Source organism: Coregonus lavaretus, assembly GCF_964263955.1.
Source record: "Coregonus lavaretus genome assembly, chromosome: 12".
Classification (NCBI taxonomy): Eukaryota; Metazoa; Chordata; class Actinopteri; order Salmoniformes; family Salmonidae; genus Coregonus; species Coregonus lavaretus.
In genome coordinates, this window is record NC_139999.1 from 35887231 (window position 1) to 35900096 (window position 12866).

Genomic DNA, 12866 nt, shown 5'->3' on the forward strand with positions numbered 1-12866 from the left:
CAGTTGTAAATGAGAACTTGTTCTCAACTAGCTTACCTGGTTAAATAAAGGTTAAATTAAATAAAATAAAACTATTTATATTTTTGACAACTTTTACTTTTACTTCACTACATTCCTAAAGTAAATCATTTACTTTTTCTCCATACATTTTCCCTGACACACAAAAGTACTCGTTACATTTTGAATGCTTAGCAGGAAAGGAAAATGGTCCAATTCACACACTTATCAAGAGAACATCCCTGGTTATCTCTACTGCCTCTGATCTGGTGGACTCACTAAACACAAATGCTTTGTTTGTAAATTATGTCTGAGTGTTAGAGTGTGCCCCTGGCTATCCGTAAATAAAATAAATTACAAATTGTGTCATCTGATTTGCTTAATATAAGGAATTTGAAATGATTTATACTTTTACTTTTGATACTTAAGTATATTTTAGCAATTACATTAACTTTTGATACTTAAGTATATTTAAAACCAAATACTTGTAGACTTTTACTCAAGTAGTATTTTACTGGGTGACTTTCACTTTTACTTGAGTCATTTTCTATTAAGGTATCTTTACTTTTACTCAAGTATGACAATTGGGTACTTTTCCCACCACAGTTTATGCTTGCAGTCATTTTGAATACAGGTTGCGGGTGAATAAAGATTCCAGCTGTCGGATATCTTAACTTGGCTGGATTCCAACAGGAATTACACATCTCTTTGCAAGCCAGCATAATGTGACTTGCAGGTAGGGGTGAAAAATCCTGGGAAATTTCCCAGGTTTTCCAGAAATCCCGGTTGAAAGATTCCTGGAAATCCTCCAACCAGGATTTTTTCATTATCTGGGAATTTTAGGAAAGTTACTGGAATTTTGCAACCCTACTTGCAGGCCTGATGTGGCCTGTAAACCTTGAGTTTCAGGCTGCCTTATGAGATATGTATTGTTATAGAGTTTAATTATTATTATTATAATATTCACCAATTTGTAAGTTGCTCTGGATAAGAGCGTCTGCTAAATGACGTAAATGTAAATGTAAATGATATTCGCTTAGGAACTCACTTGGTGAAGGCCACAGGATTGAAAATTCACAAATTCAACAAACATGTCTCTGTCACTAAGAAATACAGTCATGGGTGGTAACTCTACAATTCACTCAAGAAGGCAAGGCATACTGGAAATGATATTGGAGGCGTGGCTTAGTGGGATCATTACTTTTCGTACAATTTTCAAGCTGTTACAACTCCATTCTAGACCCCCGACAGGGTCACAGTGACTCTATCAGTTTAAGTAATGACTACAAAATCACTTTAAGTAACTGTACTCAGATATATTAAGTGCAACAGATTTCCTAAAAGGTTTTCAGTAATGACAGTACATTGGGATTTACAGCGTAGGTGTCGAGGGCATGGACAGAGGCCCACCCTAGGGCTGGGCGATATGGCCAAAATATCATATTTCCATTTAGCAGACAATCTTATCCAGAGCGACTTACAGGAGCAATTAGAGTTAAGTGCACATCGACAGATTTTTCACCTAATCGGCTCGGGGATTAGAACCAGCGACCTTTCGGTTACTGGCACAACGCTCTTACCCACTAAGCTACCTGCCGCTCATATCACAATATTTTTCACATTTTTGACTATGACAGTATTTTTATTATACATTTTGTGTGGACCAAGTTTTTATTTGTTTTGTCGTTTTTTGTTGTGGGGGGTTACAGGTACATTATCCATTTCAATGTATACGTTTATAAAACATGTACCCGTAGGCTGCCACTCAAAATAAAAATAACAGTAAGAAATACATACAGAGTTTAAGTCATAATAAATTCAGTATAAACAGGAAAAGACAACAAAAAAAGAAGTGGGCCTCCACCCCCAACCTCCCATCCCATCCCATCCCATTCCCCCAAACCCACCTAGCCAACATGTCTCCATCCAATGTGTTGGGCTTTAGCTAAGATTATTCTTTACAGAGTCAAGTATATTGGTCCAGGCCTTAATTATCCCTTGACTAGCACCATTCGTTCTCACTGTCGATAATTCTAATGTTATAACTTCTAAAGGTAACTGTGTCCACTGGCAAATTGGGAGAGAGTGAGGTTATTGCCATCTAAGAGCCAACATATTTTTTGCGGCAGTGATGCCTGCCATCAGTAATCGTCTCTGTAAGATGGCACTGACAGACATGGCAGCTCTGCTTCTAGCTCCTAAGCAACTTTGCAGTATTTCGTTTTTTTGTGTGTTCGTTTTTACATTATTAGCCCAGAACGTTTTTTTGTGTTATCACATACAGCCGGAAATAACTTTTGGATATCAGAGAGGCGTTAACTCACCAGCATTCCTACCAGAAATACGACTTTTCCGAATTGTATACTTTGTTTGTATTTCCAAGGCAATTGAACTTATCCCAAAAGCTGCTCCAAGACACCGCCAGCAGAGAAGAGGTATTTGGAGTGGACTTCTAGTCCGACTCAGGAGGCGTGCACACCATCCACTGTTTCCGAGTATATTACTCGCTAATGTTCAGTACCTGGACAATAAAGTAGACGAGCTCAGGGCGAGGATCTCCTTCCAGAGAGACATCAGGGACTGTAACATACTCTGTTTCACGGAATCATGGCTCTCTCCAAATTAACTGTCCCCTTCCATGCAGCCAGCTGGGTTCTCAGTACATTGCGCAGACAGGAATAAAGAACTCTCTGGGAAGAAGAAAGAAGGAAGTTGTATGTTTCATGATTAACTACTCGTAGTGTGATTGTGATAACGTACAGGAACTCAAGTCCTTTTGTTCAGGTGACCACAATCAAATGCCGACCGTATTACCTCCAAAGAGAATTCTCTTTGGTTATAGTCACAGCTGTGTATATTCCCCCTCAAGCCAATACCACGACGGCCCTCAAGGAACTACACTGGACTTTGTGCAAACTGGAAACCACATATCCTGAGGCCGCATTTATTGTAGCTGTGGACTTTATCAATCAATTTTCAATCAATTTTATTTTATATAGCCCTTCTTACATCAGCTAATATCTCGAAGTGCTGTACAGAAACCCAGCCTAAAACCCCAAACAGCTAGTAATGCAGGTGTAGAAGCACGGTGGCTAGGAAAAACTCCCTAGAAAGGCGAAAACCTAGGAAGAAACCTAGAGAGGAACCAGGCTATGAGGGGTGGCCAGTCCTCTTCTGGCTGTGCCGGGTGAAGATTATAACAGAACCATGCCAAGATGTTCAAAAATGTTCATAAGTGACAAGCATGGTCAAATAATAATCAGGAATAAATCTCATTTATCAAAGCAAATTGAGGAAAAGGCTACCGAAGATCTATCAACACATTGCCTGTTGTACTCGCGCTTCAAAAAATCTCGACCACTGTTACTCTCTCTTCCGGGATGGCTACAAGGCTCTCCCCCACCCTCCCTTCAGCAAATCCGACCACGACTCTATTCTGCTCCTCCCTTTCTATAGGCAGAAACTCAAACAGGACATACCCGTGCCAAGGTCTATTCAACGCTGGTCTGACCAATCGGAATCCATGCTTCAAGATTGTTTTGATCACGCGGACTGGGATATGTTCCGGGTTGCCTCTGAGAATAACATTGACGTATACACTGACACAGGGACTGAGTTCATCAGGAAGTGTATAGAGGATGTTGTTCCCACTGTGACTATTAAAACCTACCCAAACCAAAAACTGTGGATAGATGGCAGCATTCGTGCAAAACTGAAAGCGCGAACCACCGCATTTAACCACGGCAAGAAAGCAAAGGTACCCAAGAAAACAAAGGTAACTGAAATGACTATTGCCCCGTAGCACTCACTTCTGTCATCATGAAGTGCTTTGAGAGGCTAGTTAAGGATCATATCACCTCCACCTTACCTGACACCCTAGACCCACTTCAATTTGCATACTGCCCCAATAGATCCACAGACGATGCAATCGCCATCGCACTGCACACTGCCCTATCCCATCTTTACAAGAGGAATACCTATGTAAAAATGCTGTTAATTGACTACAGCTCAGCCTTCAACACCATAGTACCCTCTAAGCTCATCATTAAGCTCGGGGCCATGGGTCTGAACCCCGCCCTGTGCAACTGGGTCCTGAACTTCCTAACGGGCCGCCCCCAGGTGGTGAAGGTAGGAAACAACACCTCCACCACGCTGATCCTCAACACAGGGGCCCCACAAGGGTGCGTGCTCAGCCCCCTCCTGTACTCCCTGTTCACCCATGACTGCGTGGCCACACACGCCTCCAACTCAATCATCAAGTTTGCAGACGACACAACAGTAGTAGGCTTGATTACCAACAATGACGAGACAGCCTACAGGGAGGGGGTGAGGGCCCTTGTGGAGTGGTACCAGGAAAATAACCTCAACATCAACAAAACGAAGGAGCTGATCATGGACTTCAGGAGACAGCAGAGGGAGCACGGGACCGCGGCGGAGAAGGTTAAAAGCTTCAAGTTCCTCAGCGTACACATCACTGACAATCTGAAATGGTCCACCCACACAGACCGTGTGGTGAAGAAGGCGTAACTGCGCCTCTTCAACCTCAGGAGGCTGAAGAAATTTGTCTTGGCCCCTAAGACCCTCACAAACTTTTACAGATGCACGATTGAGAGTATCCTGTCAGGCTGTATCACCGCCTGGTACGACAACTGCACCACCCGCAATCGAGGGGCTCTCCAGAAGGTGGTGTGGTCTGCCCAACGCATCACCGGGGGCACACTGCCTGCCTTCCAGGACACCTACAGCACCAGAAGTCACAGGAAGGCCAAAAAGATCATCAAGGACATCAACCACCCGAGTCAAGGCCTGTTCCCTCCACTATCATCCAGAAGGCGAGGTCAGTACAGGTGCATCAAAGCTGGGACCGAGAGACTGAAAAACAGCTTCTATCGCAAGGCCATCAGACTGTTAAATAGCCATCACTCCACCCAGTACCCTAGTTGGCTACCACCCAGTTACTCAACCCTGCACCTTAGAGGCTGCTGCCCTATGTACATAGACATGGAATCACTGATCACTTTAATCATGGAACACTGGTCACTTTAATAATGTTTACATACTGTTTTATTCATTTCATATGTACAGTGAGGGGAAAAAGTATTTGATCCCCTGCTGATTTTGTACCTTTGCCCACTGACAAAGACATGATCAGTCTATAATTTGAATGGTAGGTTTATTTGAACAGTGAGAGACAGAATAACAACAACAAAATCCAGAAAAATGCATGTGAAAAATGTTATAAATTGATTTGCATTTTAATGAGGGAAATAAGTATTTGACCCCTCTGCAAAACATGACTTAGTACTTGGTGGCAAAACCCTTGTTGGCAATCACAGAGGTCAAACGTTTCTTGTAGTTGGCCACCAGGTTTGCATACATCTCAGGAGGGATTTTGTCCCACTCCTCTTTGCAGATCTTCTCCAAGTCATTAAGGTTTCGAGCCTGACGTTTGGCAACTAGAATCTTCAGCTCTCTCCACAGATTTTCTATGGGATTAAGGTCTGGAGACTGGCTAGGCCACTCCAGGACCTTGATGTGCTTCTTCTTGAGCCACTCCTTTGTTGCCTTGGCCGTGTGTTTTGGGTCATTGTCATGCTGGAATACCCATCCACGACCCATTTTCAATGCCCTGGCTGAGGGAAGGAGGTTCTCACCCAAGATTTGACGGTACAATGGCCCTGTCCATCGTCCCTTTGATGCGGTGAAGTTGTCCTGTCCCCTTAGCAGAAAAACACCCCCAAAGCATAATGTTTCCACCTCCATGTTTGACGGTGGGGATGGTGTTCTTGGGGTCATCGGCAGCATTCCTCCTCCTCCAAACACGGCGAGTTGAGTTGATGCCAAAGAGCTCGATTTTGGTCTCATCTGACCACAACACTTTCACCCAGTTCTCCTCTGAATCATTCAGATGTTCATTGGCAAACTTCAGACGGGCATGCCATTTTGTTTCCCAGTTACATTGTTTTTACATTTTCCGCCAAATAGAAATTGTGTGAGCAATAATAGGACTAAATCGTAGTTTACATTGTGTAGACCGCTTTCCTGCAGTCAAATTACCAAATCGCCCTCTAGTGGCCTCATGTGTGGAATGTTATTAATATTTTTCATAATTTCATAATTAATAAACTTTTCTCTCTTTTTTTTTACTGCCAAAAATCTGGTGTTTCTATGTAAAACGGTTTTGTTATATTTCAGTCTTCTGTGATGAACATAAAGTCTAATATTGGGAAGCAAACTCAAAATGTAAAACATTTCAACTCTATATCTGACATGGTACAGGTGTATTTTTTTCAAGCCCATAACCATGTGTGTGAGTTGTATACTTTTGTTTCAAAGTAGATTTGTTTAAGACTACCAAGAAACACTGTGTGAAAATGTATGCACTCACTAACTGTAAGTCGCTCTGGATAAGAGCGTCTGCTAAATGACTAAAATGTCAAATGTAAATGTGTGACCCTGATTTAGCCCACTGCAGTCAAATTAAGGGATATAGCAGTGAAGACCACCTCTTCCAGGTCAATAGGAGACACCATATGTCTCCATATATTCAGCCAGGGGGCAGAATAATCATGTCTAAACCAATTTAGTATGGGGCGAAATGCTAGTGCCTAGAAATACAATTTAAAGTTTGGTATGTATAGTCCTCCTATGTCTTTCCCTCTTTGTAAGTTTGTTAATTTTATCCGGGATCGTTTACCTTGCCATATTTTGAAACCGCACTATACTATATTTTAATCCCAATAGCCAGAAGGGGGAGCCATGGGAAGCATTGAACTACAGAAATTCAGCCGTGGCAATATATTCATTCATTTTGACAAAAGATATTCTGCGGGTTAAAGCAACTGGGATATTATTCCATCTACTGAAGTCAAATTTAATTTATTTGAGTGTTCTGTTAAAGTTTCTGGCAATGATTTTATCTAAGGAAGGAAATATCTCTACGCCCAAATATTTAAAATGGGAAACGATCGGGATTCCATAAATAGAGATGGAGTCCTCCATTTGGGTCTTGAGAGGCATTAGGGCTGATTTGGTTAGATTCATTTTATGAGTTGAGATTAAGCTGAATTTATCTATGATCTTCAATGCGTTTGGGAGCGATTGACTTACATTGTCTAGGTATAGTAAAATATAGTCTGCGTATAATGAGATGAAGTAGATTTGAGGGAAATTGGTGTTATTTCCTTCGACTGACGAACTGCCTGGGCCAGGGGTTCCATGGATAATAAAAATAGCAAAGGCGAAATTTGATCGCCTTGTCTGCTGCTTCTAGTGATTCTGAATGGAGCAGAGCAGATTTAGCCTGGTATAACTATGGCTGAGGGATTGGCATACAGTGGGGGAAAAAAGTATTTAGGCAAATCAAATCAAATCAAATCAAATTGTATTGGTCACATGCGCCGAATACAACAGGTGCAGACATTACAGTGAAATGCTTACTTACAGCCCTTAACCAACAGTGCATTTATTTTAAACAAAAAAAGTAAAAATAAAACAACAACAAAAAAAAGTGTTGAGAAAAAAAAGAGCAGAAGTCAAATAAAGTGACAGTAGGGAGGCTATATATACAGGGGGGTACCGTTGCAGAGTCAATGTGCGGGGGCACCGGCTAGTTGAGGTAGTTGAGGTAATATGTACATGTGGGTAGAGTTAAAGTGACTATGCATAAATACTTAACAGAGTAGCAGCAGCGTAAAAAGGATGGGGTGGGGGGGCAGTGCAAATAGTCCGGGTAGCCATGATTAGCTGTTCAGGAGTCTTATGGCTTGGGGGTAGAAGCTGTTGAGAAGTCTTTTGGACCTAGACTTGGCACTCCGGTACCGCTTGCCGTGCGGTAGCAGAGAGAACAGTCTATGACTAGGGTGGCTGGAGTCTTTGACAATTTTGAGGGCCTTCCTCTGACACCGCCTGGTATAGAGGTCCTGGATGGCAGGAAGCTTTGCCCCAGTGATGTACTGGGCCGTACGCACTACCCTCTGTAGTGCCTTGCGGTCGGAGGCCAAGCAGTTGCCATACCAGGCGGTGATGCAACCAGTCAGGATGCTCTCGATGGTGCAGCTGTAGAATTTTTTGAGGATCTGAGGACCCATGCCAAATCTTTTTAGTCTCCTGAGGGGGAATAGGCTTTGTCGTGCCCTCTTCACGACTTAGTCAGCCACCAATTTTGCAAGTTCTCCCACTTAAAAAGATGAGAGAGGCCTGTAATTTTCATCATAGGTACACGTCAACTATGACAGACAAAATGAGGAAAAAAATCCAGAAAATCACATTGTAGGATTTTTTATGATTTTATTTGCAAATTATGGTGGAAAATAAGTATTTGGTCAATAACAAAAGTTTCTCAATACTTTGTTATATACCCTTTGTTGGCAATGACACAGGTCAAACGTTTTCTGTAAGTCTTCACAAGGTTTTCACACACTGTTGCTGGTATTTTGGCCCATTCCTCCATGCAGATCTCCTCTAGAGCAGTGATGTTTTGGGGCTGTCGCTGGGCAACACAGACTTTCAACTCGCTCCAAATATTTTCTATGGGGTTGTGATCTGGAGACTGGCTAGGCCACTCCAGGACCTTGAAATGCTTCTTACGAAGCCACTCCTTCGTTGCCCGGGCGGTGTGTTTGGGATCATTGTCATGCTGAAAGACCCAGCCACGTTTCATCTTCAATGCCCTTGCTGATGGAAGGAGGTTTTCACTCAAAATCTCACGATACATGGCCCCATTCATTCTTTCCTTTACACGGATCAGTCGTCCTGGTCCCTTTGCAGAAAAACAGCCCCAAAGCATGATGTTTCCACCCCCATGCTTCACAGTAGGTATGGTGTTCTATGGATGCAACTCAGCATTCTTTGTCCTCCAAACACGACGAGTTGAGTTTTTACCAAAAGGTTCTATTTTGGTTTCATCTGACCATATGACATTCTCCCAATCCTCTTCTGGATCATCCAAATGCACTCTAGCAAACTTCAGACGGGCCTGGACATGTACTGGCTTAAGCAGGGGGACACGTCTGGCACTGCAGGATTTGAGTCCCTGGCGGCGTAGTGTGTTACTGATGGTAGGCTTTGTTACTTTGGTCCCAGCTCTCTGCAGGTCATTCACTAGGTCCCCCCGTGTGGTTCTGGGATTTTTGCTCACCGTTCTTGTGATCATTTTGACCCCACGGGGTGAGATCTTGCGTGGAGCCCCAGATCGAGGGAGATTATCAGTGGTCTTGTATGTCTTCCATTTCCTAATAATTGCTCCCACAGTTGATTTCTTCAAACCAAGCTGCTTACCTATTGCAGATTCAGTCTTCCCAGCCTGGTGCAGGTCTACAATTTTGTTTCTGGTGTCCTTTGACAGCTCTTTGGTCTTGGCCATAGTGGAGTTTGGAGTGTGACTGTTTGAGGTTGTGGACAGGTGTCTTTTATACTGATAACAAGTTCAAACAGGTGCCATTAATACAGGTAACGAGTGGAGGACAGAGGAGCCTCTTAAAGAAGAAGTTACAGGTCTGTGAGAGCCAGAAATCTTGCTTGTTTGTAGGTGACCAAATACTTATTTTCCACCATAATTTGCAAATAAATTCATAAAAAATCCTACAATGTGATTTTCTGGAGAAAAAAATTCTCAATTTGTCTGTCATAGTTGACGTGTACCTATGATGAAAATTACAGGCCTCTCTCATCTTTTTAAGTGGGAGAACTTGCACAATTGGTGGCTGACTAAATACTTTTTTTCCCCACTGTATATAATTTTAATCATATTAATGAAATTGGAGCCAATTGCCATATGTTCCAAGACAGACTAGAGATATGTCCATTTTAGTGTATGAAAAGCTTTTTCTGCATCGAGAGATAATACAGCCCAAGGAGCTGTTGTTTTCTGATTAAGCATTTAAGATATGTAATAGTCGACAGAGATTAGGTCCGTGTAGACCAATTTGGGTAAGTAAGTCGCAAGACGGGACGACAACATTTTGGAAAACAGTTTAATATCTGTGTTTATCAAAGATAGGGGGCGATAGTGAGAACACTGGGTGGCATCCTTAACTTTTTTTTTATAAAAGCTTAATTAGTGCTGTATTCACATCTCTCCCAAATGAACCTTTGTGAACGGCTGTGTAAATCATTTTGAGCAATAGTGGAACTAATTGATGAAAATTATTTAAATATGCACACATGACTGTAAGTCGCTTTGGATAAAAGCGTCTGCTAAATGGCATATTAATTTAATTTTAATATTAGGAGGAATATTGTCCCATCCAGGTGATTTGCCTTATTCATGCAATCCAATGCCATTTTGAGTTCATTGAGATATTTGGACTCCCAGCGAGGTGGCTTCCTCTGTCGAGAGGAGTTCATAATTATTTTAGAAAGGACTTAGTCTGGCTTGGTGTGGGTTTACAATCAGAGATGTAAAGTTCTTTATAGAAGCTGGAGAATCTTTGATTAATTTGGGTTCTGATTGTATTTCCCCTGTTTCAGATTCAACAGTTACTATATCAGCTAATTGATCATTTGTGGTCCTCTGTAGCTCAGCTGGTAGAGCACGGTGCTTGTAACGCCAAGGTAGTGGGTTCGATCCCCGGGACCACCCATACACAAAAATGTATGCACGCATGACTGTAAGTCGCTTTGGATAAAAGCGTCTGCTAAATGGCATATTATTATTATTATTATTACTGTGTAGCTTGTTGGCAAGTAAATGACTAGGACGATTACCATGGAAGTAATGGTTGAGTCTTATCAATAAATGAATCAAATCAATAAATTGACTGAACATCTATTGATCATTATGAATTAATTTAGTTCAATTTCAAATTGATGATAGAATGTAGGATTTTGTAATAATTAAACATTGAAACTCCATCTTGTTGCTCTTTTAGTAAATTGTAAGATTTTAAGTTGGCAGTAGTAAGCGTGGTGGTCAGAAGCTCATATGTCGAATTTCTATTTCTATTATAGGTGTAGATAATAGTATGAAATTGATTCATGAGAATGTTTTGTGCCTGTTTGAGTAGAAAGAGTACTCTTTTGCTTTAGAATTATGTGCTCGCCAGGCATCGATGAGGTTGTAATTTCTTTCCATTATGGATACATTTAAAGAAAATGATTCTGCCTTCTTGGTCTTCGCATTTACCCAAAATGGTGATTTTGAGTTTCTTATGTATCATTATTATTGCACCTTTAGTTTTGTTTGGGGCTGATGAAAAAGCAGCCAGTTTGTACAAATGGTCCTTGATTCTATGTGCATCCTTTTGGAGCAGGTGTGTTTCTTGGAACACTGCTATATCAATATGGTTTCTTGCTAGGATATCAAGACAGCTGGAATGTTTAATAGGACTATTAAGGCCTTTCAAGTTCCAAGAGAGAATAGCTAGCGTTCACATTGTTTAAAAAAAAGAATGTATTATTAATTTTGTATTTGTTATCCTTAGTGTTGATAAGCCTATAGATGTGGACCTACATGGTCCCCCCCACCTGGCCCCCCAGCCCCCCTCCCCGGTTTCCCCCGCCCAGCACTCTCATTACAGGGTTACAACATAATGGTGAGTGGCAGCCTTACAGATGGAATCGTTTAAGTAACATATATTTTTTTAGGTCTTAAGGTATTAAGAAAAAACACAAAATAAGTAACCATTTACCCCTTCAGACCTTTGAATTTAAATTAGCAGACTTGATGAGTTAGGGTGGGTAATGAAAGAAAATGTAAAAGGTAGGATGTATATAACAACAGATTGCAAGCCTAAACAGTCAAATAGGATGACTATAGGAGTAATAGCTCTTGATCCATTATGCTCATTATTATTAGCAATATGGTTTAAATGACCTTTAACATAAATATACTCCCAATTTTATTAAGGATTTACTATATACCAAAAAATGAAAAAATAACAGGGTATGTGCAAGAAATGCAGTCTTCACAATAATTTGTTGCGGCCTGTAGGCCAAGTCCGCCCTGGGAGATAAATTCAGTGTTGTAAACAGAGGGGGACAGCCATCAACAGGAAGAAAAACAAAAACTAAATTGTGTGATAGTCCATATGGGACTGGCCATCTATCCTAAACAGTAGTAGAATAAAAATAGTAGGGGAATAGCTTTCAATTTATATTGCCATATTTAGTCCATTTAGGGAGACAATGTGCTGTATCCCCACGAGGAAGAATCCCTAGTCTTTATGACACTTTAATATAGTGTCCATTGTTCATTAATTTGCGTGGTGTCATCATTGTCTAAATGTCATGGACCATAGGCAATATAATAATGAAGTCCAATGTTCAGCAATAATAGTAATAATAGTGTTCCTTCATTGTCTTATGCTGAGGGTAGCATCATAGCCATAGGCTAGGCTGTGTGATTGTTCATGGATAGCATACCTGAATATTGAGCTAGTCACATTGGGGTTAGCCTATATCTGTCGGCTCGTTCCCTTGTGTGTTGGGCTTGATGTGTTTCTTGAAGAGGTCTTGAGCCTCCTTGGCAGTGGAAAACATCTGTGTTCTATTCTGCAAGATCAAGATTAGTTTTGCAGGGTGGATGAAACTGCATATCAGGTTTAGCTTGCGTAGCTGAGATCCAGTGGAGGCTGCTGAGGGGAGAACGGCTCATAATAATGTCTGGAAAGGACCAAATGGAATGGCATCAAACACATGGAACCCATGTGTTTGATACCATTCCGCTCCAGTCATTACCACGAGCCTGTCCTCCCCAATTAAGGTGCCACCAACATCCTGTGCTGAGATCACAGCTAGGGCTGTTGCAGTGACCATATTACCATCACACCGGCAGTCATGAGTCATGACCACAGTAAAATTCCATGTGACACACTAATCTCCTTTTATGCACTCTGGACATGCTTTGGTTGTACCCAACTTGCTAATTA